A 26,956-nucleotide genomic window follows, 5' to 3' on the forward strand; every position below is an offset into this window, starting at 1 on the left:
ACAATCACTGGAGCCTTTATTTCTTCAACCAGAGTAGTAAATACTTGTTTCCTTCATCCTGGGCATTGTTTGTAGAATTGTATAGGTTTGTGAGTTGGAGTTTTCTCAGCTAATCTAAAACCCCTGAAAGATGGAAAAATGCCTGCTGGTACAGGTATGGCATGTTAGGTATTTTCTGTCACCTGAAAGGAAAACTTGTTCCAACTTTCTGGGTGTTTTTTCCTTCTCTTATTGAGAAGATAAAAGACCTGTGGTACATGGAGGTATTTTAACCTTGATGCTTGATCACTTCAGATGAAATCAATGTCATTATCACTGCTGGCCAACAGCTCTGGGTGGCTGAGGCAGTGATTTGGTGACCTCAGCCCAATTTCTCTTGATCCATTTGGCAGTCAGTGGATTCTGCTCCTGCTGGTCCCAGAAGAGCACCCCATGCTTGCAGGAAGGAGCAGAGATGAGGAAAGTTTCCCTTCTGCCCATCTCCAAGAGCATCACTCCCTCCCCCATGAGTATCCTCAGTATTTTGTGACACATTGCTGCCAGGTAAATCTGTGATGTGGTTGTGGCTTCTGCAGTGCCTCAGACTCTTCTCAGGGAATTTCTCAGTTGAAGGCTTTTAAGCAGAACCATTCCAAAAAACTCATGTCCTGCAGGGTTGCTGTTCCCATGCAGGTCAGACAGGAAATTCAATGGGTAACATAGAAGGAAACAAAGAATTCAGCACACAGTAATAATTGCTGCTTCCTAACCATAGCACACCATGCATTGTGCTGTTTTATATATTTCTTCAGTGCTTTAATTTTAGATAAAACCAGAAGCCTAAACTTTGGTTGAGATTATGCTTTGCTACTATGGCAAGAACTTAGTTGGAAAAAAAATTCCTTCTTGAAACAAATTCCAATCTAATTTAGGTTTTAGATCTCTCTGCTTTAAAATATTTAGTTAGTATATATGCAGTGCAGAAAGAGTGCTTGGTTTGAATTTTGATGGTGATTGAATTATGGAATTACAAGTGAACTGCACAAGTTATTTTGTTTTAATGGGTGAAGAAACATTTTATAGCTTGGCAGTTTATTTTACAGTTTATATTTTTGGTGGCCTCCCTTGTAATTACAGGCTTATGTATTACTCATCTCTTCCTTTTTCTCCTGGAAAGTGCTTCTTTTTTATTTATTTATTTTTAATTTTCTAACAATGCCCTGAAGTATTCAAATTGAAGAGTCCCAAATAAAAATCTATTTTGGGGCAGGAAGTTTTCATGATGCCTTGGACAACATTTAATTTTATTTTCTAATGCCAAATCAGCTTCCAACTGTTTGATGCCATTAAGGGAAAGAATTTTGTGTTTTGTATAATAATACAAGTCCCACATGGTGGTAGTTGAAGTTCCCACTTGTTGCCCAACTGTGGGAGTACTACCATCCTTGAGAGATTCCAATTTTGGTTCTTACTTATGCTTGACATTTAATGTACTTGACATTCTGATTATTTTACACCTACCTAATTTCTTCAAGCTCAGGGGATAATGACAATATTTTAAACAGTTGTGAAGTGTAGCTGTGTGTTTTTATACAAGTGGAAAACCAAACTATTTCTAGAATGGTTGCTCTTGTCTTGCATATCAGGATCAGCTGGAGCTGCTTATCAGCTTGTTCAGCTCTACAGCTTGGTTAGTTGGTTTTTTGGGGAAGGCAAAGCCTTACTAATGTATGTCCTGTCCCTATTTGTCCCTGTGTGTCTGTGTGTGTACAGATGTATAAAAATACTAATGCTGGGCTGTGCTTACATTGTGTGCTTTGTGGCTGAGGGATGGGGCATTATAGAGAGAGTTGTCCAAGTAGATGCTGAGGGCTTGTGTTTTCCCTGAAGCTGGAATTGATATGGCAGTGGTAAAGGACAAATTCTATAGAAATGCAGCCCATTAAACTCAGCTCATGTATCTAGAGCACACATTTACTCCTGATATGGCAGCTCTGAGAAGCAGCTGTCCTATGGCTTGGCTTATAGATAATTGGGATGTGCCATAAATTCAAATATCATAGAAAAAAAATACTTGATTGTAAATATATTTTGTGTGAAGTCTTTTCTCTCCCTTTGCAGAATAATTTTAGTAGCCATCAGTGTTTTCCCAGGTAAATATGTGGTTCCTTGCAGTCATGAAAGATCTTTGGCTTTTTCCAAAAAATGGCTAAAAGAGGTATCAGAGAAGGGGAAGCAAAGGGAAAATGGTGGGAAAACCAAGCTCTGTAGAGAAGTACAGCTGGTGGTCACAAGTTCTGTTTTCTCTTGTACTGGAAATCTTGTGTTGCATTTATCTGTTGTGTGAGTAATCTGCCTCCCTGAGGAGTGGTGAAGAGATGGTAAAAAACTTCATTTTACAGACCCATGTTGGGGCTTTTTAAATACTTACCCAAGTTCTCACAAAGCAATACCACAGCCATGGTGTTTTTCTCTTATCTTTATTTTGCAATCTTGCCACCTGGTGGTATGTGCTGGCAGTAAAAGTCTTGGCTAGAAACCTGTTCTGAGGGTTTTATAATTATAATTTATAATTTGCCAGATGAGATGTGAACAGAAGGATTCAGGACTGGTTTGTAAGTAGGTTCTTGGCTGTTAGCATGGAGATTCAGTGAGTTCTTCTTTGTGTTTGGTGCACATGGGGGTTGTCCATGTCTTTGCATTAAGTACATTTGTTTTCTATCCTGCTTTGATATATAGAGCTATGAGGGAAGAGAAAGTCTAGAAATACTGTGGGGTGCTGTAACACTGAGTGGTGGCTACCTGAGCTTCCCCCTACATTTGAGATACAGGTTGAACAGTGTCCCATGTCCTGGAGCTGCCAGGTAAAGTCATGCAAACTGGATTTAAGTTATGGCTAGGGAAATTTTAGGGATGTTGTGATCCCCAAAACCAGTGCTGCAAATCCAAGCAATATGGATGGAACTTAGATGTGTTTTGGTAGTTGAAGCTTTCATTTGGGCACAAGGTGGAGACTTAACATCTGTAAGACCCAATGGCAGGGGTACTGGTACTGGTACTGGTCCAGTTCAGCTTCCTCCCTTGTATTAATGATGCAGCCTTACTGGTGTCTGTGTGGAGAAACCCTCAGATATAATAAAAGATGTTTTCACGTGGTATTGAAAGGCCATTAATCCAGTTTTTGCAAGGTGAATCCAACCATGATTTACTCAGGCTGTGATGAACAGATCAGTCACTGGATCTTTTAAGTCAGAAGTGGGTGTTTTCTCTACCAAGATGATGAACTCTGTGTCATGCACTGTTGTTTCACACAAGAGTGTCAGGTGAGAAAATGTGGGGAATTCAGTGACTTGGGTCAAAAAGGACGTGGCACAGTGGTTTCCTTTTAATGGAGAAATGTGATAATTTTTTATTTCTTAATCTTTCTGGTACAGTGTTGATGCATTCACACTTGGCATCCAGCAGGAGCTCTCCTTGCAGCAGTGATTTCAGTCTGCCTGCTTCAGCTTCTGTTATGAAACAACTCTGAATGTCATTTATTCATCATGACATCATGGTGCTGACCTTAAGACCTCTCAGCTATTCACCTCCAGCTCCTTAGGTCATGCAAGGAAAAAGCAGGGCAATCTCTGTCCCCTCTGCCACCCTCCCTCTCTTTGCCTTTGCCACAGACTCTCAAACCCCCAGCACCCCCAGCTCTAGGATTTGTCTTGGAGCAGCTTAATTGCTGAAGATTGAGATTTGCCTTCATCAGGGTGCTGGCTCTTGTGTAAGACAAGGGGAGTTACAACCAGTTGAAAGTCTGCAAAGGACCCTGAGCATTGAGAACACCATTTACTTGCATGTATACAAGAGGCCAGAGGGCTACAGCACAAGATGGACAAGAGGGAGAGTTTGTTGGGGCTGAGGCTCCTAGTTCTGAGCTATGAATACAGATTTTTGGTCCACATCAATCCACATCATTTTTCTGTGAAATGTAACTGTTTATGACACTGGATGTTTGCTCTTGGATCTCTTTCTCCTGTGGGGTATCCTTTAGATCAATCCTTGTTTGTTCTGTTAATTTGTTTAATTCTCCAGGGTTTGTCAAATCTAATTATCTCTTTTCTTTCTTCCAGTTTTGAAAGCAAGATTGATGAACCAACACAAAAAGACCCAGCTGGTTATGTGACTTGGAACCCTGTTTATGAAGCACTCATTTGTTTTTGCAAGACGACAGCACAGTATGTTGGTTTTTCTTTTCTCCTTAAAATTAAAATAAATTGTTGGGAATTAATAGAAATCTTAAAAAAAAAAAAAAAATAAATCCTGGGGAATCCAACTCTTATTGATAAAGAAGATTTTTGGCTTAGTTGACCCCAGCCACAGAAATAGAAGTGCTCTGCTCACTTCACCAAAGTACTGTTCAGTGAATTCTTCCATGTAAAATGCTCCTTTAGGTTTCATGTGATATAAAGGGAACTTTCCACAGTTTGAAAGAGCAATCTGCTCTTTCTTTACTCCTTTCTTTTTGTGTTGGATGAAGTGTAGGATTAGTGGATGTGACAAATGTGTGTTTTGGACTGCATGGATAATGGTTTGTGTAAGGATCAGTGCTCCAGCAGAAATCCAAAAAGACTTTTTCAGTCCTGTAATTAGGTGGTGGGTTTGTTTTTTTTTTAATTGTTAAATTTGGAAGTGATAAATTGACATGATGTTCCATTTAGGCCAGCAGTAGTCCAAGCAATGCTATCAAATCCAGGGCAGCACCAGATTATTTCCAGTATTTCTTCAGTTACAGTCAGGCAGCTTGGATCTGCTGCATTTATAAAACCTTAAAATGAAGTGGACCAGCTTGCTCTGAATATATGAAAATTGCATTATTTTTTAAATGAAAGGAACAAGCTGGTATTTCTTCTGTGTCTGTTGAGTAGAAAGTGGTTCTAGTGATTTGTGAGTGGTGATACAATACATCTGTGATCTGCATTTTAATTTATTACGTGTCACTAAAGGTTCATTAACCAAGAAGGGAAAATGAGGTAAAATATTCAAACTTTTACAGAAAAAGGGGAAATAAGACTCACTACCTACTAAATCAAGCCTTGGGCTTGTGAAATAGAACCATTAAAGAAAAATTAATACCGATTTACTCTTAAATAGAGTTTTGTACATTGAAGTATAAGATTATTTTTAATTTTTATGATTACAAGGAGAGATCTAAGCAAGTTTGCTTTATGACAGCAATAAATATATTTCCAGTATGGTAATAAGATTAGTCAGCATGTTATTAGGAAAGAAAATGAATCACGCTTGCTCTTTTTATAACAAGTAAAGCCAGGAAACAGAAATGTAACAAGAGTACCCTGTTGCTTTGGGTGTCTTTTTCTGTTTCTAGAAACCCTCTTCTGCTGTGACATGTGTAGAACTAAGCAGACTTAAAACTTGACAAGAAAACCAGAAAAAATTAGTAATTTTTGCACAGGTAGACTTTGCAAGTTTTCTATGAATAGTTCAGGAAGCTTTCCATAGCTTATGACTCTGAATACTTTGTAGTTCCTATGAAGAAAACAACACAAAGTACTTTTAGATTATTTATTTGCTTTTATACTAAACAGTAAAAAACAAAGTAACTTCTGTGGTGAAGTGTTTAAAAATCATCGCATTATATAAAATTGCACAACTTTTCCATCCACATAAATATTTGGAATAATTTAATTATTAGAGGATTATTTAATTATTCAAGGATTTTCTCTCTTCTTTTGCTAATAGTTTCCAAATGAATTTGCTCCAGGGTGTGAAGTGTACCTCTAGTTCTCACGTAGATGAAAATGGTTGAAAGGTTCTTTTAACTAAAACTAATGTAGCCAGTGTAAAACCTTCTGCCTATAATTTCTCAGTACAGAGCAGAATGAGAACATGGTCATAATGACTGCTGGCAGCTTCAGTGCAGTGTGTTAAGCATTACTTTTTCCTGGTAGTCTTGACACTGTTGCTTTGATGAATGTTTCAATGAATTTATAAGCTGTGCCAACCAAACACTGTGCTTGTCTTGCAGAATCCGGGAGCTAAGCTCCATTTTTTTCCAAAAACTCTTTAAAAAAGTAGCCTATAATCTGTCAGACACTTAAATGTCTGTAAGAGACTGAAAAGCTAAGGCAGTCCTACTAGGGAGGGAACTTGCTTAGTCATTCAGCTATTAAAAATAAAAAAGCCCCATACCAAGGTTTTTGCACACTTTGCAAAGAAATCAGGGATTTTGAAAGACCATTATTTTGTCTGTTTCTTAATATAATGCCTGAGAGTTTTAATTTCTGCCAGGCAGAATGACAAAATTCAGTGTGCTAGGAAAACTAAAAAATGCTAAAGCCCCTAAACAGCCCTTCCTCAAGGATGCTCTGGCTTTTGCCTCTCTTGGCAGAGAGAACAGACTGAGAAGGTCTCTGTACCTGGAGCTTCAGCTCACCTCCAAACTGGTGCTGAGGTTGCATTTAGGGGGAGGTTGCTTGGTTCCAGAGATGAGCAGGAGCATCCCTGGTGCTCAGACCTTGGCACAAGCTGCTGGGAACACCAGGCAGGAGGGGACAGCCCTGTATCCCTGGGCTTGGGTCTGCTGAGGCCAGGAGTGCCCAGAGATTATTTCTTCACAAAGGTAACTGCAACTCTTGTCCTCTTCTAAGGGTGTGAAATCCTTCTCTGTTCTGTTTTGTCACTCTTGTGATTTCTCTGAGTTAAGAAGGGAAACACTTGGGGCTGCTGCATGGTTTCTGCACTGCATGAAAAGGAAATGTCAGCTGTAACCCAGACTGAAGAAGGTGAAGAAATGGCTTCAGCTTGAGCAGCAGCTGCAGCTGTGCCTGCATTTGGCTGCCTGGCCTGTAATTGCAGGGCACTGGTGAAGCCTCTGAAACTTTTGGCCTTTCCAAAGCTGTGCTGCCCTTTGACAAAATGGTTTTGTACCTTACTCCATCTCCATGGGGGCAAAGTGGCTGTAGCAGGGGAGGATTAGCAGGGGAGGATGGAGTTACTGGCCTCACCTCAGTGAGATTCTCAGCACAGCTCTGGTGAGCAGAAATGAGACATCTGCTCATCCCAAATGATCATATGGCAACAAAATTTAGTGTCAGAGACTGTCCCATCCAGCTACTTCTGTGTTACTTTCCCTAGGATTGTCCCCTGGGTTTTCCAGGGCAAGAGGAATGTGTTCCCTTTTCTTTCAGTCCTTAGATGTGGATGTGGTGTTACTGGTTCAGAAAGGTTGTGTGGGATTGGAGCACATCTATGCCTACAATTTCCTATACAGCAGTCTTTTTCTTCACAACTAAATATAAAATATAAATATCTGTGAATGTATCTGAACTCATTGCCCTTTGAAAATCAGGCTTCCTTCAATTAAATAACCTTTTCCTGCTCTCTGAAGTTGGTGACATTTTATGATCATACAATTACTACTTAGTTTCAATTTTATGTGAAGAGGTCAGTAATGGTAATATTACAACATAGCTATATTCAGTGAGAGGGTAACAGTAGACAAAATCTACCTCTTGCATAGGACTTCTCATCAGTAAAACTTGATGTGCATTAGAAAATTAATGGATTATTACATCTGGTTTATAGGTGATGGAAACTGTGGCCCTGAGAGGGCCATGTTGTATCCAAGCACAGCTCTGCAAACCTGTTCTCATGTATTCTTTATTGACTAAAAACCCCATTAAAATGGCTCTCCTGAGAGGTATTTTAAAATGCAATATGGAGAGAAAAAAGCCAAATAAATTTCTTTTAATGGAATAAAATTGAGGAATATTTTCTTTCTGAAACAGAAAAAAAAGAATATATTCTTGCTGCGTTCTACGTATTGTGTTTTCTATTCAAATAATTCATCAGATTTGAAAGTATTCAACATGAAGTTTATATATTATATTGGCTTATTTTTTATTATTGACTGCTAGTCTGGGATTTAAATGTTTCTTCTCACCTGCCTTGGTGTGAATTAGCTGCTAAAAACCCACACTGCCCATCAATGCATGTAGCTGTTTTTTCTTTCAATACCACCATACACATTTCATTTTTGTCTGGTAAGAGTACAGAGGGTGTTTGTGTCCAGATGGTTTTGAGCAAGGTTAGGAAGAGTGAATAATCAGGTGAGACTTCAGTAAATGCTCAAGTGACTGATGGAAATGGGACTGATTACTCAGTTGCTGTCATTCCTGACTTTGAATATAAACCACAGCCTGGCCCTAATCTAATCATTTGACTTCTGTGTGGCTATTTGAGCCAGGCAGCACAGTTCCTGGCATGTCAGGGAAATTAAGTTTCCATGGAATTGTTTATAGATTAGGGCGCAAATGAAATATTTATATTTTTTTTAATTGCATTTTACTACTGTATTACTGATGTAATTATTTTATTTTTCCTTATTATTTTGATACGCGCTTTTCTGATTTAAAGATATTTTTGAAATGCTGGATGTTGTTAAAGAGAGAAAAAAGTACAGCAATAACTGTCATTATTTTGCAATACATATATTTTATAACTGGTTTGTAAAGGAGGTATTTTATTTCTGCATGGTGGGGGTGATTTTAATTTTGTCTTTCCTCTTTATATTTGGATTTGCTTCGCTCTCACCAGAAGGGCTGCTGAGAGGGTTGGCGTGTGACCAAAACTGGGTGGTTGGGTGTGTTCTGAGGGGCCTTTGTGTGTTGTATTCCTTTGTAACCTCGCTGAGAAAAAGCATTTGCTCAGTGCTCTTGCACTGTCTGCTTCTCTGTGGGCATAGCAGGAGCTCCTTGCAGGTGCTGTTCAGCCCATTTTTCTTCTCTGGGTAAAGATTCCGTGCTCTGGGGAGTGGCTGCAGATGACAACTTTCTGCTCACTTTGGAACAAGCTTTGGTAGTGCCAGTGAGTAGCTTGTCTCCAGCAAACAGGGGCCCTCCATGGACTTGAAATTCATGTTTGCTGTGTTAGGTGGTTTTTTTCTTGGCAGGCTCTTTTATGGCAGAAATTTTGTAGATGTGTTACTGGGTTTCCAGTGGCTTCTGTCTCTTCCTGGAGTTCTCAGAATCCAGATTAATGCATTCCTGCTGGTTTCTCCTAATATAAAGAGGACAAATGTGTATTTCCTTAATGTGACACCACAGAGTGCTGAGCATAATTCAAATGCTAATATGGAGAAACTAAATCTCACAAAGGAGATGTGTTAACGTTTGTCTTTATTCACTCCATTTCAAAGGCTGTGTGCCAGATCTTGCTTGACACACTCAGAGAACTGCATTGTACAAATGTACCCCTTAAAGGCAGAGAGAATCAGCTCCTTTCTGCAGAGTTGAAGTCTTTTGATCCCATGGAAAAGTGAAGGTTTCCTTTCACCTGAGCCTGCTTTGCCCAGTCCTCCACTTTCTTCCCGATGTCCGTGTTAAATTTCCTTTTTTCAGGGAAAAACTGTGAACTGAATATACCCAGCAGAGAGTGGATTGGTTTTTTTTCCAGCTGATTCTGTTTTACCTCTTTCATGGGTGTTGGAAAGTCTCCTCAGGTGCTCTTCTCCCCTCTTGTTCACTTGGCCCAGTGTAGCTCCTTGCTGAGGTGAGGTTTAGCTCTTTTTAGACAACATACCAGCTCCTTTTTCTCCTTTTTTACAAGAATGTATGTTTGGCTCATGGAGCTTGTTTAGCTGCTTGAAATGCTAAGGCTGGGTTTTGCCTGCTCTGGGCTGTTAGACTCCCATCAACTTCACTGATAAGATGGGCTTCCCATTTGCATTTAGTTTGATGATCCACTCATCTTCTAGTGCAAGCCCACCAATTCTCCCCTTCCTCTAAGCCAGTGGTGTTAATACCCTTATTGAATCAGTGTTTGGTACTTCCCAGCTCTTGCAGAGCTGTGTAATCCCTTGCACTTCCCACATGTCTTTCCTCAAGCCAGACAGCCTTTCAGAAACACCAATGGCACAAGTTAGTGACAGATCCAAGATGAGATGGTTCTGGCCACCCTTCTCTGGTCATCCTGGCCACGGGGGCTTGCACAGTGCCCTTGGTCTTGGCCAGGGAACTTCAGGTTCCCTGTGTCTTTGTGCTTTACTTGTCTCTGTAGATGTGTAGAGAATTTTTGGCATTCTCAATCATTGGCACTGTCTTGTTGGTTTGACTGAGTGACTTATTCTCAGCTCTGGTTTCAGTAATCTCTCTCAGCAGATGTCAGTGCTTTAGCACTGAGTGAAGTGATGCTTTGCTCTTTATGTATGCAAGCAACACATGGTCTGCAGCACAAAATATTTAAGAATATGTTTAAATGCAAGATCTTACAGAAAATGCAAATTTATTACTGAGTACTTTCCATTTGATTCTCATGATAAATTTCTGGAGAGTGTTTGGAGGATTTTTTGGTTTTGCTGTCACTACTTTGCCCTCCTCTTTGCACTGGTTTCCTTTCTTTGCCTGAGCCCCATAACACTTGTTATCAGTAGCTCCAATTTCCTGCCACCTGTGGTGGAATATATTTCTTCATTATGAGCTCTGTGCTGCTTCCTCAAGCTTTATTTTTGATTAGCTGCTGTGGAATTTTTACATATCATTCACTTGTCCTGCAAAACTTCATCATCTGATAGATGAGAAAATTGCTGCTTCTACTTCATATTGGCCCAAATCACTTAGTTCCTGGTACTGAACTGGTACTAAGTTTAGTGCAAGAGAATGTGGTGGAAGACTGAGCTTTGTAGAGTTTGGCTTTGTGCTGGGACATTTGTTTTTCCTCTTTAAGTGAAAGAGCACTGAAGATGCAAAGGTTCAGTTCAGGATCACTTACCTGAATTGGGTTGGAATATAGAAGAGATCAAAACTTTTAATTCTGAATTTGGTGAACGTTTTTTTTCATGTTATTTGCAGCAAATTCACATGTATCTTTTAGGAAAAAAAAATTTAGAACCTCTTTAAAAAAAAGAAGAAGGTAAGAGCAAGTTTACCACTTGTATTAAATGGTCATGGAAGTGATCCTCCTCAATCCTCCTCCCCACAACAGGACAGAAGAGAACTTTAAATTTCACCTCCTACTGGGCTTATACACACAAATATGTATCTTGCTCTTAGGGGCTTTCCCACACTCTATTTTAAAAGAGAAGAAAACAATATCTTTTTTTCACAGGAAGAGGTGTTCAGCACGTCCTGGTGTAGCAGGTAGTTTCTTCTCTCCATCAGCAGCATCTGTAACAAGGATAAAAACTGCAGAGATGTTGGTGTGATAAAACCCAAGCATGTGTGTATATGAAGGAAAATGTAAATTACACCGAATTTCAGGCATCAGAAAAAGGACTTAGCAACTGCAGATGTATAAGCATCAAAACTGTAGGAGGAAGCAGGAGAATGATTTTATTTCTCTGTGCTGAGTGCTGTTGGAGCAGCTGGTGTGAGCTACAGACTGGAGATGAAGTGGTGTTGCAGGTAAGGCTGCTGCTCTCTGGCATCCAGGAATCCATCAGTTTGCCTCGGAGGCCCTTGGAAAAATGACTGCTGGGGGGTAAGGCCTGATCAAGAAAAATGGGGCAAAGAATAATTTTCTGTTTCCTTTATTGATGTTTTTTAGCTTTACTCTTTCTAAACAAACCTAGCCTCTGGGATATAAGTTTTGACTTGAAGGGGAGACAAGATAGTCTGTATTTATAAAATGCTTGCATTAGTCAGGACAAACCTGTTTATGGAACAAAGTGAGGCCCACCTCACTCTCATGAGCTCAGGCTGATATTTCTTGGTTGTTTTTTTTAGTATCCTTTCCCCTCTCCCCCTTCTTTTTTCTTTGTGTTTTGTTTGTTTGTTTGTGTTGTGGTTTTTGTTGTTTTTTTTTTTCAAAACCTCACTCCTGAGGAATTCTTCCTCCTTCCCTCATCCCACTGGTCCCCAAAGAAATGGGCACAGCCTTGCAGGAGTAGCATGGTTTGATTCATCACTGCCAGTGTCTGTAAGACTTCCCTGGGAAGCTGCACTGATAGGGCCACCAGATCAGTGCCCAGTGGCCATGGACATCCCTTTAAAGAACTAAACTCTTTCCTGTAGAAGAGTGCAAGGCTTTCTGCTTGTCAGTGTGCTTTATGGATGAGCTGGAAGGAAAATAAAGCACATCCTTTGCGAGGTGGTGAGGCTAAGGGTGGTGTTGAAGCTTAGTTTCTGGTAAGCTTTTTTCCAAATCCCATAACACTCCTGAAAATTAGGAGAGGCAAATAGTTACAGGCAGCTTCTGACCAGGGCTGGTAGCAGATCCTTTTCTTAGGGAAAGATCAAGGTTCCTTCTTGCCTCTGTAACCAGTTAATCAGAGACTTTCTGAGTGATGGTTCCAAGTCAAACTTCTGTGGTTGTCAGAGAACCACTGAATTTTGAAGAGTGAGTGACAGAACATGGTTGGTGGGTTTTGTAGGACATTGGGATTGCCTTTTGTGAACAGGTAAGAGGAGGCTGAGTTTGTTGAGAAGTCTGGGAAATGGGCAGTCAAGGAGGTGGTTGCAGAACAAAGGCAGGAACAGCTCCAGGTTAAAAGCTCATGCAAGACCCTGACAGTCAGGTGTACTTCAGTGTGATTGTGAAAGAAGGGAAAAAACCAACCAACCAAACCCAAAACCCCGATGCAATCAACGTGAACACCCAGCACAATTGTTGTAGTATTCTAGAATTAAGGGATGACAAGTTGTGATCTGCTGAAGGGCTGAAGTGAGGGAGATTGCAATTGGTAAAGTATGAGATTGTTAAGGATCTGAGAATTTTCTGTCTTGGAATTTAGATCAGGTTTGGTAAAATATGCACTGGTAAACAGAAAAAATTAATAACAGGAAAGAGTGGAAAAGGACCTTTGCAAACCAGAAAGAAGAATTTTATTGCAATCCATACCTGAAAGAAAAATTCCAGAAACAGAACCCCCCCTGAAATCATAAGTGTTTGAATATTGAGAACATAAAATAAACTTTAATAATGGGGTTTTTTTTGGTGCATCCATGCATGTGAATGTACCTGGGTGTTCTAGTGCCATACTGCTACAGTTTATCACCAGCCAAGGTACAGTAAGATTTAAAATTTACAAAAAGCTTCAGTTTTTTTCCATTTTTTTAATCCTTTGATTTGCCTGTAGAAGTCTTGACCCTTGTGATGGTGTTTCATTTTTTTCATAAACCTGCATGTATAACAAGGCTGCTGTTACTTCTGCAGTCAGATTTGACTGAAACTCAGATAATTTTCATACAACTATAAATTCAAAAGCATAACTTACATTTTTCTCTTACTTTGCATTTCTATATTGCTTTGTGCTTACAGAATGCTCCCTCTTATTATTTCCAAAGTTTGTGCAGTGGTGTTTGAGTCCTTATCTGTTACAGAAGCTGGGGACTGCTATGAATGATTCATTTTGTGCAGCTATTTTGGTGGTGTAGACATCGTCTTAGATACGACTTGACATGGAATGGATGGGAAAATGCTGGTTTATGTACCTCCTCCTCCTATCTATTTTAAATGAAAATCCATAAATCTTCAGCGGGAGACTGTCATTGGGATTTATTTTAGAAAGCATATACTTCAAAAATACAGGAGAGAAAAACAAGGAAGGAGCTCAGGAGTGGTGAATGGTGATCAGGAGCTGAAATGGAGGGCATTCTGTGGGCAGTATCAAAGCTCCCTCTTGGCTTCCAGCCACAGATGTTTGCAGTGCCTGAAGAGAAAATGCTTCAAACCAGCTGAAATAAAATTAAAGCAAGGCAAAAGAGAAGATCTGCCTGTGTTCTTGCACATTGAGCCAGAAGCAGCTGCTCTCAAAAGGGGTTTGGGGTTGGTAGGTTTTATTTCTGATAGGGTGGAAAGATGGAGAAGAAAGAGAGGACTGATCTCTCCTTGTTTTTGGAGGAGGGATGAATTGCTGGGAAAAACAATAATCAGAATATTGGTAAAAAGTTGTTTTTGAAAAAATGGAAATCTTTTGCATTGGTTAACAGTTGTGTTGGTTTTATTGCTCTGGGGCTACTTTTGTTTGAAGCTGCTGCAAGTCTGCTATTTGCTGTGTAAAATTCACAGTTGTAAGGAAAAGAAAATACTGATAATAATATGACAGCTACAGGAGCAAGATTCTGAAACTATAATGCACTTTTCCTTGTATATAATAAAAACAAAGTTATGGGAATGAATTTAATACAACTTCTGTTAAACTGGGTTTCGTTCCCCATTAGTTACTGAGAAATAATCCAAATTATTCAACGCAGGAGGAAGTCGTGTATAAAAATAGAATTTTAATAATCAGCTTCTCTTTTTCAAACTGTGAACAGCATAGTTTTAAGGGTGTAGTTTAGCCTCTCCTCAGTGGTATTTTTCTTGTTTGTTTATAGCCTGCAGATACAGCTCCATTCAGGAAAAGTCCTGGTGAGGTAAAGGAGATGATACACTTGTGCTGTCACTTGCACAGTTTGACCACTCAGTTATGAATATTCACTTTTTTGTGAGCAGATGGCAGCTCCCAGTCTGTACAGAAATATTGTCAAAAATATTTCCTTTGGTACTTCTTATGTTCTAGTTCTTTTCACAGCTCTCCTTCCATTCAGGACATGTTTGTTGTAGGAAATCTGTGTTCTGACACAATATTTGAAGGTGAATAAGGAGAGAGGGTGCTCAGAGGAAGGATTAACTTTTTCTTCTTCATCCTGTGAAAATGACTGATATGCTTGCTTTGTCCCATGTTTTGAGTGATGTTATGTACATGCAGCACAAATGGATGAAAGGAAATTTGGATTTAGAGAAAATAAGTTTCCACGTCTACCCTGCACTCCTTCTTCTTACAAAATTGGTGTATTTGATTTCTTAACTTAAATTACCAGTTAAAAAAATGCTTGATGTATTAGCTTAAAAAAATTAACCCCTCTGTTTACCAGTGAAGCAGTGTGTAAAAGGAAGCTATGAGTTACAAATATTGACTTCTTACAGTGTGGGTAGAGTTGGAGACACCAGTGAATGGTAAGAGAGGGTACCCTGACTTGCAGAGGTTGGTGTCTCAGTTGAATTTTAAGATTTAGGGTGGAGAGGTGGTATTTAGGTTTGCTGTGTAGGAAGCAGAACCTGGTCTCAAGGTAGGTCAGCTGTGTTCTTATGCATTTACAGCACAGCTGCATCTTGTGCTTATCACCTGCCATAAAGTGAGTTGCCCCTAAGATTTATTTCTGTCACTTTTTTAATAGTAATGCTTTAATGAATTGGAGGAAGCCTTACCAGTAATTCTACAATGCCAGTCTCGTGAAGTTCTGAGTCAGTGGTGTAATTCCCAGTGTTTATAGGATTTCATTAAACATCACATCTCTTAGTTCACCACCAAACTGAGATAACCAAAGCAACTGTAAGGGTGACAGAGCCCTGGAACAGGCTGCCCAGGGGGGTTGTGGAGTCTCCTTCACTGGAGACATTCAAAACCCACCTGGACACGTTCCTAGGGGATGTACTCTAGGGGGCCCTGCTCTGGCAGGGGGGGTTGGACTAGATGATCTTTCCAGGTCCCTTCCAACCCCTAGGATTCTAGGATTCTATGATTCTATGAACTTACTTTGGGGAACTTACCTTGATCTCTCTCTTGAGATCTCAACCACTCTTTCCATGTTTTAAGTACATTCACTGAGATTATTCTGCTGTTTTTCTGCCTCTGATTGTTAAAAGAATTTATAAGGTCCTGTTGTAAATTAGACTTTGAGTTGTTTGGTGCAGGAGTTGGGTTCTTGTGTGGCTTGTGATAGAGAAGACATCATTGACCACAATAACAGTTGTAGATTTTGAGTAATTCTGCAATCCACAATTTAAGAGCTCCTCCTAACAGATCTTTAAATTTCATTTTTCTGATTTCTATCTTAGCTAAAGTAGTTCTTTAACTTGTACTCAGAAAAAAAAAATTCTCCTGGAGGGAGTTTTAATACTTTATGCAAACTGTCTTACAAGGAGAAGTGCTGTTGCAAAATGACCTCTATGTGTACTGCAACTGATTTGAAAGAGCAAAAGGTCAAAAAAAATCTCCCAATGTGTGTTTCAGATCTGTGTGTCAGCACAGCACGTTTCAAAAGGGCTGTAGGGACTCTAGAAATTGGATTCCTCTTTTGAGATGAATTTTATACCTAGAAAAGATTATGGGATAGTAATTTCAGCTGATGGGCAAAGGGTAGTAAAATAGAAAATATTTTTAGAATGGAAGATGCCTACCAGAAAAGATCCATGCTCAGAAGATTGTGTTATTGGGATGTGTTTATGCAGGTTCCTTGGTTTATATTAGGTATGTAGGAAAAAGTTTTAGCAAGTTTCTTTCTATCTAGTACACCAAATCTCCATGTTTTATTTGCTACTAGTTGGATAGCCTGATATTAATTGTGACATTGCTCACTATTGAAAGATATCTCACACAGCAGTGTCATCTAAGCACAAATAGAATTTCCTAAAAAGCAATATTTAGCCCTTGGTTTATGTACTCATTCTGCCTTTCCATCACCTATTTTCTTTCCAGAGCTGCTTTTTGTTGACAGATTAATTCCAGTGTTTAGGTTTGTGCAGGCTGCTGGTCAGTCCTGTATTTTACAGTCTGAGGATGGAATGCACAGTATTCCTTAGCTGAGTTTCATAGAATCATAGAATCATAGAATTAGCTGGGTTGGAAGGGACCTCAGAGATCATCAAGTCCAACCCTTGACCCACTGGTGCGGTTGCTAGACCATGGCACTGAGTGCCACATCCAGGCTCTTTTTAAATGTCTCTAGGGATGGAGAATCCACCACCTCACCGGGCAGTCCATTCCATTGCCTGATCACCCTCTCCGTAAAAAAATTCTTTCTGATATCCAGCCTAAACCTCCCCTGGCACAACTTAAGACTGTGTCCTCTTGTCTTGTTGAAAGTCGTCTGGGAAAAGAGCCCAACCCCCCCTGGCTCCAACCTCCTTTCAGGGAGTTGGAGAGAGCGACGAGGTCTCCCCTGAGCCTCCTCTTCTTCAGGCTGAACACCCCCAGCTCTCTCAGCCTCTCTTCATAGGGCCTGTGCTCAAGTCCCTTCACCAGCCTGGTTGTGCCCTCCTTTGGACCTGTTCCAGGACCTCGATATCCTTCCTGAACTGAGGGGCCCAGAACTGGACACAGGACTCGAGGTGTGGCCTCACTAGGGCTGAGTACAGAGGCAACTCAGGTTGGAACAACCCAAGCTCAACTGCAGGAGGAGCTTTAAAGGTTCATCCATCTTTTTCCTTCTCTGGGCTTATAGTAGCCCTCAGGTTCCTCTGGTCTTCTGAGAGAACTTTGCCTGCAGAAGCAGGGTGGTGGTGCCTGGCTGACAGATGAACCTGAAACCTGTCAAAAATCTCAGTAGCCACAATGATCAAGTTGAAACACTAAACCACAGTGCACAAATGTTCACTCCTTGCTTTAGCCTGGCCAGAGGAGCTGCCTTCTGGGATGAGCCTCATTCCTGCTGGGATGAGCCTCATTCCAGGCCAGTGCATTTGGCTCTGTGCAGGTCCTGCTGGAGCAGCCTGGGACACAAAGTTAATTTGGTGGCTGCTCTAGAGAAGCAGCCTCATGGCCTCCAGGCATCCTGACTTCTTCTTCCTGCACTGGGTCACAGCTCAAGTGCTGCTTAACTGATTCTGAAACTGTGATGGATCTTTGGCTCTTGTGAAACTGTTGTGCTGTCACTGATGTTAATGTTGCAATGTAGAAACAGGCTTTAGGGAACCTTTTGAACAGTTTTTTTCAGCCCTGTTGGAAAAAATTGCAGATTTTTGCATCTGGCCTGGTTTGTTTGTTTGTTGTTGTTTTGTTTGTTTTATGCTTATAAATTCATGGCACAAGAGGTGCACAAGATGGTTTTAACTGCTGAGAGCACATAACTTCAGTGGAAGTTGAAACCATCCTAACATGTAAAACACAGTGAAGTACTAACTAGAAGAGGCTATAACTTCTCAGATAAATGGAAAATTCTGGCACCTGTGCAAACCATACAGTTTTGCTAGTAAAAGTGATTTATGTTTGATTTTGCATAGCAAAGATGCTCTACATAGAGATGCTCTCCACTGGGACGTTACAGATGAGTTCAGCAGCTTGAAATCAGAGAAACCCTGTGGTCAGTGAGGAACCATTATTGATGGAATCATTACCTCCTGTGGAAGGCAATTAGTTACCTTCAGCAGTGTCAGGTTTGCCAGGTGTGCTGGAGTTGACAGGGGCTGCTGTTCCTTCCCAGCCTCAGGTGATATAAAACCTGGATATTGGCCTTACTGGCTTCAACTTCTCATGAAGTCATGGTCCTAGCCCTGCTTTGCACTGGCTCTTGTTCTCATCTCTGAGCTAATCCAAGTCATAGGATCCCAGACTGGTTTGGGATCATCTTGTTCCAATGCTTCTCCATGGGCAGGGACACCTCCCTCTAGACCAGGTTGCTCCAAGCCCCATCCAACCTGGCCAGGAACACTTCCAGGGAGGGGACACCCACAGCCTCCCTGGGCATCCTGTTCCAGTGGCTTAATCCCCCTCACACTAAAGAATTTCTTTCTGATGTCTAACCTAAATCTCCCCTCTTCCAGCCTAAAACAATCACCCCTTGTCCTATCACTCCACGTCCTCCTAAAAAGTCCAACATAGGCTGTAAGGAGGTAGAAGAAGTCTATGAACTATGGAGGGAAACACCCAGGGCACGCTTTAAGTTCATTTCTCAGTAGCTGCCTGTCTAGACTTAATAAAATCATCTATTGGTCCTGTTTTAAAAAAAATAAATACTTACATAGTAGATGTGCTCTGTTCTTTCCAATGACAAGGAACATCCCAGAAGATGGCATGTAGTGTTAGCATTGATACCCTGTGGTTAATGCACTTTCAGCTACCTGCATTTAAAGGAAAAGCTTCAGTTCTTACTAATTCCTCTCATCTGCTCTTTCTGGTTTTGGTGGGTTTTTTTGTGGTGGTGTGTTTGTTTTTTTTTTTAATCATTATTGCAGAAAGCAGAATCAAATCTTCTGTGATTTTGTGACCTTAAATTTGCATTTGATGTATTTCATCAGTTAGCTGCCATTCAAGACTTTCTTTTCTCTTAATGATTGTCTATCAGCATGCTTTCTCTTGGGCACTAATAATATCCTCCAGTTGAAATGAAGATCCAGGAAGGAATATTTGTTGGCAAAGGTAAAGAAGAAGACCATTTCCTTCTCCTTGACTTCTCCTGCATTTAACCCTGCATTGAGCTGGCAAGGGAAAGAAAAAAGGAGAGAAACCACCCAGATCTGCCTGGTGTGCTGCACTCTCTGGTGCTTCCCTCCAAAACTGAAGAGCTTTATGCTTTGTGTGGTAAAGCAACATCACAAGGTACACATAGAGCCCTCTATCCAAGCAGGAAAATGAAACAAAACAAAAAATCTGTGCAGTTTGTCTGTTGTGAGGCTGTTCTTGGATAATGGAGCACAAAAGCATCAGTGTGGATGGTGAGGTTTGTGTGAGAAATCCTGAGCAAATGTGCAGCTCTGGTAGTAGTTGTGCAGAGGTTAACTTTGTGATTCTTACCATGCCTCATCTAATATGATAATTACTTTTGGCACCTTTGTGTGTAGGCCTAATTCTTCTTGCAGAGATAAGATAATTTCCCCATTAACCTCATTCTCCATGTGCCAAATAACACAATAGTACAATAAAAACTTAGACGTGCAAGCTGGGAGTGAAGAATGGAGGCCAATATCTTGGGCAGAAGCAGTGTTTAAATGGTAAAACAGGCAGGGTCAGAGGGAAATTCTACCTGGAAACAAGTCATGCTGTACCAGAGAGTTTTGCATTCGTGTTTTTATCCAGTAAATGAGCTTTGCTGTGGTGAAACCTCCATAATTCACCAGCAAACATTTGTGGATTTCAAAAGAGGACATGGTTCAGGCAGTATTTATTGCTGTGCCATCAGTGGTGTTTTATGGTGGGCTGTATAAAGTTGCATGTTCTAGTTAATCTTTAGTTCTCTTCTATAGGTTAGACAGACTTTGTGCAAATATGCCTGGGTCGAGGCTAAAATCCCACAACCTGAGACAGTTTTATGGTATTTGAAATAGGAATGGCACAGGTTAGCTCTGATAAAGAGGGGAATATTTAAGAATTCCCAAGGTGAAAGAGGCTGTAAGTGCTACTTGGCATCTGAAGAGGAGATCTAAAGTGTAGTGGATAGCTGTGTTGATGCTTTCTCCATTAACTCGGCTGTGTGTGAGTTATGTTTACAGTTGAATAATTGTTTATATGTAAATAAAGCTATTGCTGCTTTCTTTCCCTCTGCAAGGACATTTTTAGCTTAATTATGCAGAGGAGATATGTGTGGGGAGCTGGGGAATGTTCATCTTGTGATTCATTTGAAATTTGCTTCCTGTGTATTTGCAGCTCACCACACTTAATTGAGGGGTGTTTTTGTGAATTTTTTTTCTTTCTTTCTGCACAGAACACCGTGCATCCTTTTTTGTCTTTAACTTAAGAGATGACATTTTCAGTCTTTCTGGAGATCTGAGGAAAGGTGAACTGTACCTTTGTGTCTGGTCACCCACAAGTGGGCTGATTTACTGCTGTCATTTCTCACTGGGGATGTTTGAACAGCTGTAGAATCACTTGGGAGTTCATCATATTGTGGCTTTCTAACGCTGTGATAGGAAAAAAACCGAGGAATTAATTGCTTCAGCAGACCTTCACTCCTCTTACAGCAAAGTTTCAGTGTACTGCAAATGCTTGGTATTATGTCAGTTCCCCAGAAGTAGTCATTATCACCTACACACTTGGTGTCAAGTGCTGCTTTCTAAAGAGATTAGAACCTTCTCCTCCTCCTCCTCCTCCTCCCCCCCCACGCTTGCTCAGCTAAATAGAAGAAAATCCAAATTGCCGCAACCGTACGGGATGGAAAAGGGAAAATAATGCCCCTGATCTGGTTGCTGGTTGAAGGAGAGAAATGAGATCCAGGATTTTATTCCCCTTCAGTAGCACTTTGGTGCTGACCTGGTGCCAGCTTGAGCGTGGTGGGGCAGAGCAGGAGGGGGGTCTGGCAGCTCCCCACTTCTGCACTAAGGAGAGGGGAGCTGCAGGCTGGGCAGGGGGCAAGGAAGCACAGGGTCTTCTTTCCTGTGGCAGGGAAGGGGAAGCAACACAAGAGTCAGACTAGCAATAAAACCAAATCCAAATCAAAAGGGACCTTAGACCAGGAAGCAGTTTTTCTTCTTTCTTTCTCTATTATTTTAGCAATAAACCTGTGCCTATGAGAAGATTTGGCTAATTGGACTCTTATCAGTCACCTGGCAACAACCACTTATACCTCTTTTATAAGAGCATTATTTTTGGTCTCTTTTACCAGGAAGGACTGACAAACATAAAAGAACAGGGCAGAGATTAAATAGAAGAAGGAACCAAAATGATGCTGCCTTTTTTTCCCCCAGCTGATACCCTGGTCACTTGGACACTGCCAGTGTACCCCGTGAGGAAACCCCAAACAAGGAACAGGGATGGTAGCAAAAAGAAAAATGTTAGGAAGAACATCCCAAGTAACACAGGCTTGTATGTGTTGCAACAACAGCAGAAATCCCTGTTGTTGTAGAACAGAAAGAACAGCAGCATTCTTTGATTTTAAATTGTATTTACAAAGGTGAAAGTGAGAAAATAGAATAAGCTGATAGGAAATGCTGCCATGTTGGTTGGAAAGGGGCTGTGTGTGTGTGTGTGTGTGTGTGTGTGTCAGGGGACACTTTCCTCTCCATCTCCTCATTTTTTAAAAAATTTCCAGTCATGCCAGTTAAGCACAGGACTTGGGTGCTTCTGCTGACTTCTGCACAGAACAATTATAAAAGGGTTTATTTTGCTTCGTGTTAAGCTTTTCTTTGAAATGAATGACTGAGGTTAAAGTTAGTTCCATCTCTTTCTGCCTTGAAGCAGACTCATGCAGCCAGGAGCCTAAGGTTTTATATTTGGGTACATGTAATAAATAAAAGGCTGTGTACCTTAGATGGGGAGGTTTAAATTCCTTGGAGAAATGCAGTGACACCAGCAGTCTGGGCAGTGGCGTTTCACTGTGTTCTGTGGAATTTTCAACATATTTAATAGTCTTGTTCAGCTCCTCTTTTCTGGAGGAGTTTTCTGTTTGTGGAGCAGAGGTTTCTAAGCTGTGGTGCTAACGTCACTCGTGGTACACTTCAAAGGGGTGTGCAGACCTGGCAGCTCCCAGTTCTGTCTGCACAGATTAAATGCCTTCATGCAGGCTGTTCTCTGCTTGGCCTGATTTGCTGCTGCTCCATGGGAGCAGCTTTCTTTGCATCACCACCTCCCAGCCAGCAATCAGCCTGCACCTTTTTGGTAAGAAGCCCAACACTTGTTGGATATTTGACCTTCAGCAAGAGAAAGTTCTACTCAAGCTATCCTCAATATTACATCAATTTTATCTTCTGAAAGACAGGATCTCTGTGTAGAGGTAAAATTACCCAGAAAAGGTACAGCAAAGCAGCTAAGCTAAGGGAGTTTTCCTATGAGACTGCTCCAGTGGTGTTAAGCTGTTCCACTGAATTTTGCCAGGAATTAAGATATGGAGAGGTCATGGGCAGCTCCTCCATGCAGGTGAGAGGAGGCAGTGGGCAGAGATCAGGTTCTGGCACTGGAATTGGGGTTTTGTGGTGCAAGTTGGGAAACAAGTGCAGAGGTGCAGCAGATAAGGTCCTAATGCTGGTGTCACTGCACAAGAAAAATAAGTTTGGAACTCCTTCCTTTACAGAAAGCAGGGCTGGTAGTATTAGTGGTGTTTCCCAGGTGTTAGTAGTGGGCATATAGATAAAATAAACACTTTATTCATTGCTAGAAGCTCAAAGAAGACAGAAACAGAATTGTAAGAAGTAGGATACAAACCCCCAGTACTGGAGGTTTAACTGAGTTCCAGAAGCACAGATCTTAAAAGTCTTTTCCATCCCAAATGATTGTGGGTGTGGGGATTTGAGGGGATTGTGTAGGGTTTGCTTAATGCATACAGAAACTATGGTAACTCTACACAACAGTTGTGTGCATTCTGAGGAGCTGGAGGGATTTTTTTTATTTGGATAGCTTTTGTTTCCTTTGTTTTGTTTGTTAATATTTTTTTTTCAAGAGATCCTAGTTGAAATCTAAGCCCAAGCAGTTACAATTGAGTTTTCTGTTGGAAGAAGTCTGGAAATGGAATTAAATGAATAGAGGTGATTTTGGTACAAACCAAAGAATATGGGATGTAAGCAAGAAAAGCAGGAGTTGTTTCATGAGGTTGGACAGAAGAGCTGGGCTGGCTGTGGCTGGAGTCCTTCAGGCCTCAGTCTTGCATTCACTTTCATGCTTGGTGTGTCTGTGTTCTGAGAATCAATCCCCCTTTTATGAGGGGGAGGGACACACAGCACAGGATGGACATTCTTCTCATCCATCCACACCAGGAGAAAATATTCAGTGTTTGCAACAACTCACTGAGAAAAGTTTGTAGTTCTTAGCTCTGGGTAGTTACATTCCTTGAAGCATGGAAGATGAGTTACACCTCTGAATCTTGCTGTAATGCAGTTGAGTGCAATAAAATTCCTCAATGATTTGGCTGTTTGATTGTATCTGTCTGTGGGAGACCTTAGCACTGAAAGATTATTTGAGTATTTAACAATCTTCCCTTTATCATCACTGTAGGTTTAGGAGATGATCGATAGGAACCAGACGTAGTGAAACTTCATCACTTGGTCAAGGTTACAGGGAGAATTTGTGATGGATGTTGAAATTAAATCCAGATCTTCCTAGCCCTGAGCTAACAGTGTTGCAGCAGGGTCATCCTCCTATCCAGCAATCTCTTCTTTCATCATAGCCTTGTTTATGGCTTTGGTTAAGTTGAAAGCAGACTCACACTGTCTGGGATACCCAGCTTGGGGACCTTCCATTGAGAGGCTGGAAAATGAGCAGCCCTTCCCACCCCAAACTCTGCAGACCCTGGGGCCAGGCAGCTGCTGCTCAAGGTGCAAACAGAGGGGTGGGTGGGTGAGGCCAATCCTACAGTGCTTTGTTGGAGAGCTATCAAACCCAGCTTGAAGTGTCTTCCTTGAGCACTGGTGATAAAATTGGGACAGGATGGAGCTGAGCACAAACTAATAGCTCAGTGTTTAAGTGTTTTCCAGGACAAGGTAAGTGAACAGAAGCTGTGCTGGCTTTCTCTCCCAGCTAAATATACATCTCTGTGCTTTGGTTAAGCTTGAGCTGATCGGGTGGTGATGAAGAGAGAGGCAACATTTTATGTAAGGTGTGTGTAGGAGATCTGAGAGAGATCTCCACAGGGATCATCTTAGGGCTTGTAAGTGTGGAAATGGTTATTTACATAGGGAGTGCAGAGTAAGAGAGGAAGGGAGGAAAGGATCCAATTTTCCTGTTGCATTCTCTCCAGAGAAGTGCTGAATCTCCCACTGGTTGCTCAGTATCAAGCAGAATTGATGCCTGAGTTCATAGGTGCCAAACTTATGAAAGACTGAGTATTGGTCTGAAAATCAAGACTTCTGACTGATAGCACTCTTGATGCTTTATCTTCTTAATAACTTGAAGCTTTAAAAAAAATAAAATGTGAACAGCTCATTAAAGCTATCAGTAAATCTTTCTAAAACTGTGTTCTCATGGGATGAATTCCTTTGGACAACTACAGGATTCTGCAGGTGGATTAGTTTCAATAATAGGCTGATCTCTGGCCCTATAAATGTGGTGTGAAGCAGCTTTTTGCCAGTTAAGCTGGTGAGTGCCCAGTCTGGTTGCACAGTCTGCAAATGAAATTGCTTTTTGGAACCCAGGGTGTTGTTCCCTGCTTTGCTGAGTGCACTGGATGGAAGATGGGTCAGGTTGCTGGAGAGCAGCCTCCTGGGCAGCTCTCAAAGGCAGGTTCAGTGTTGTCAGGATAACCAGAGGCCTTGGCAGATGCTTCAGGTGGCTGCTGCCAGCCCTAGAATCTGAAGTCTGCTGTGGAATCAGGAATTAGGGGACCCCAGGACTGTCATCAAGCAGGAAACATCCAAAGCTAACAGCTAGTGTGAAACGTGTCTGTGTAAAATCATTGCTTGTTTAAAGGATATCTGAGCTTAGCTCTTAGGTATTTCTTTGAAGATTTAATGATCTGTAAGTCAGTGCTAGGATTTATCATCTCAGTGCTGGTGGGAAGCTTGTCTTTGAGTCTTCTCTCCCCATTTGCAGCAGGTATTTTTACAATAATTCCATCTTTTTAAAAAGAGGATAAGAGAACTCTGAGTAATGTTTCATTGTAAATTTTTATTATTTTATTCTTACACATATTACATTGTTGTTCCTGAGGTAGAATTAATGAAATGGCAAGAGGGAAAAAACCCTCAGTGGGATTTAATTTTGCAAATAATATGCTGAGGGTTCCCATCACTACTTCATCTAAATATAACACTGTAAGCATCTCTGTTGCTTGTGAATAAGATGATGTTTGGAAGCTGCAGTAGCTCTCAGGAAACCTAATTTTCCTCTCCACAAATCGAAGTTAGGAGTATTAAGTATAATTAATATGGAATAGCTGTGTTTAACTGTTTTATGGTATGTAAGCAGAGAACATTGAGATGTCTTTAGTGAAGTAAGATGAGGACATAATGCAGGCCCACAAAATTTATTTTTATCCTCAAGGTCAGCTAACATCTTTGAAGGCTGACATCAGTGTTGCAAGAAATATAGATCTTAATCCTGACCTTGAATGTAATTGTATAATTTAACTGTATACAGCCATACATATATATATAAGCATTTCCATAACATCTTTTCCTTGAGCTTTTGAAAATAACTCTATAAGCTGTTTATTTTTAGGGACTGTAATGTCTGACTCAGGCAACACAGCAAGATGTATAACAGGGGTATGTAGTTTATCTGCATAGAACAATGCTGTGTAAAAAAGGACTATTTGTACCCAGAAATTATTAAGGAATCCTTTCAAATATCTTAATTTCTAAGGGGTAATGCTGTTTCAAAATAAAACTTGAGTAGCAGCTGCTTATCTGATGATGCTGGACACTTCCACATTTGAAATGGGAGATAAATGCTTAATGATCTTAAATTATCAGACACTTAATAGGCCATGCATAAACCACCTTGTGACATTTTAAAGATGAGAAAAAAATTATGGTTTTCTGGCTTTGACTGCCTCACAAGTGCTTCAGATTTTTTTCCCCCTCTTTTTCCCTTTTTTGGAGTTACTTGAATAAACCTTGCCTTTTTCTTTTAACCTTCCAGTGAAGATTTTCTATTTAATTACCAGGAATTTGCTTGTATTTCTGACCATTCTTAAGATGTTTCTGGAGCTCTGAGGGTAGCATTATCTTCATAGAGTCATCAGGTAAGGGCATCAGGCAGAGAATGAGGAGTATGGTAATTTTTGCCAGTCTTGGGTAGGCAGAGGCTTTGGGGATTTGATCACTGATCTGCAGTTTTATTACTGGCCATAAGTAACATCCAACAGAGTTATTTAGAGCAAAAACCTTGCTCTCAGACATCATGGTTTTGAAATAGCCCTGGAAAAAGGTAATTCTGCTCTTGGACAAGTTCTGGATGAGACCGTGAGTTCCTGGATTCTGAATTTGCCTCCTGGTCCTGGAACACTTCCCTGTGGCCCCTGGAGCCCTGGGAAAAGGAGTTTGCCTGGTTTTGACATGAGCCTACAAGTGATCCAGAGGGAAATATATCATTATCTTTTTTTTTTCCCTTTGCAAAATAGTGTGACCTACTCTTTAGGCATAAAACTAGATGTCACATTGCAAACCCTCCTCCTCTATGAACATTGTTAGGTTTTTTACTTGAAGAAAAGAACCTCAGTTCTTCCTCTGAGCAAAAGTAGTTAAAAATCCAGTCAGGGAAGAATTTAAACTTCATAGTCTGTGCTCACTGGTAGGTTAAACCTGGGTGTCATCCACCCTGACTTACCATAAGTAATAAAAGTGTTTTGGGTTCTTTCTTCTTGGTCTTTTGATTCTTGTATTGCCTGGCTACTTCACAGCATCCCTGGGG

General features: G+C 40.8%; 1 protein-coding gene across 24 annotated transcripts in view; it reads left to right on the forward strand.

The window, feature by feature from the left end:
* ATP2B2 (ATPase plasma membrane Ca2+ transporting 2) overlaps window positions 1–26,956 on the forward strand; it is a 408,804-nt gene that overhangs the window by 136,104 nt on the left and 245,744 nt on the right. For all 24 annotated transcript variants that reach the window (XM_071755377.1, XM_071755355.1, XM_071755387.1 and 21 more), the window contains one exon: window positions 4,098–4,202. The gene's annotated coding sequence lies outside the window, so the exon portion shown is untranslated. The remainder of the gene's footprint in view (window positions 1–4,097; window positions 4,203–26,956) is intronic.

The sequence above is a fragment of the Heliangelus exortis genome, chromosome 12 (genome assembly GCF_036169615.1).
Source record: "Heliangelus exortis chromosome 12, bHelExo1.hap1, whole genome shotgun sequence".
Classification (NCBI taxonomy): Eukaryota; Metazoa; Chordata; class Aves; order Apodiformes; family Trochilidae; genus Heliangelus; species Heliangelus exortis.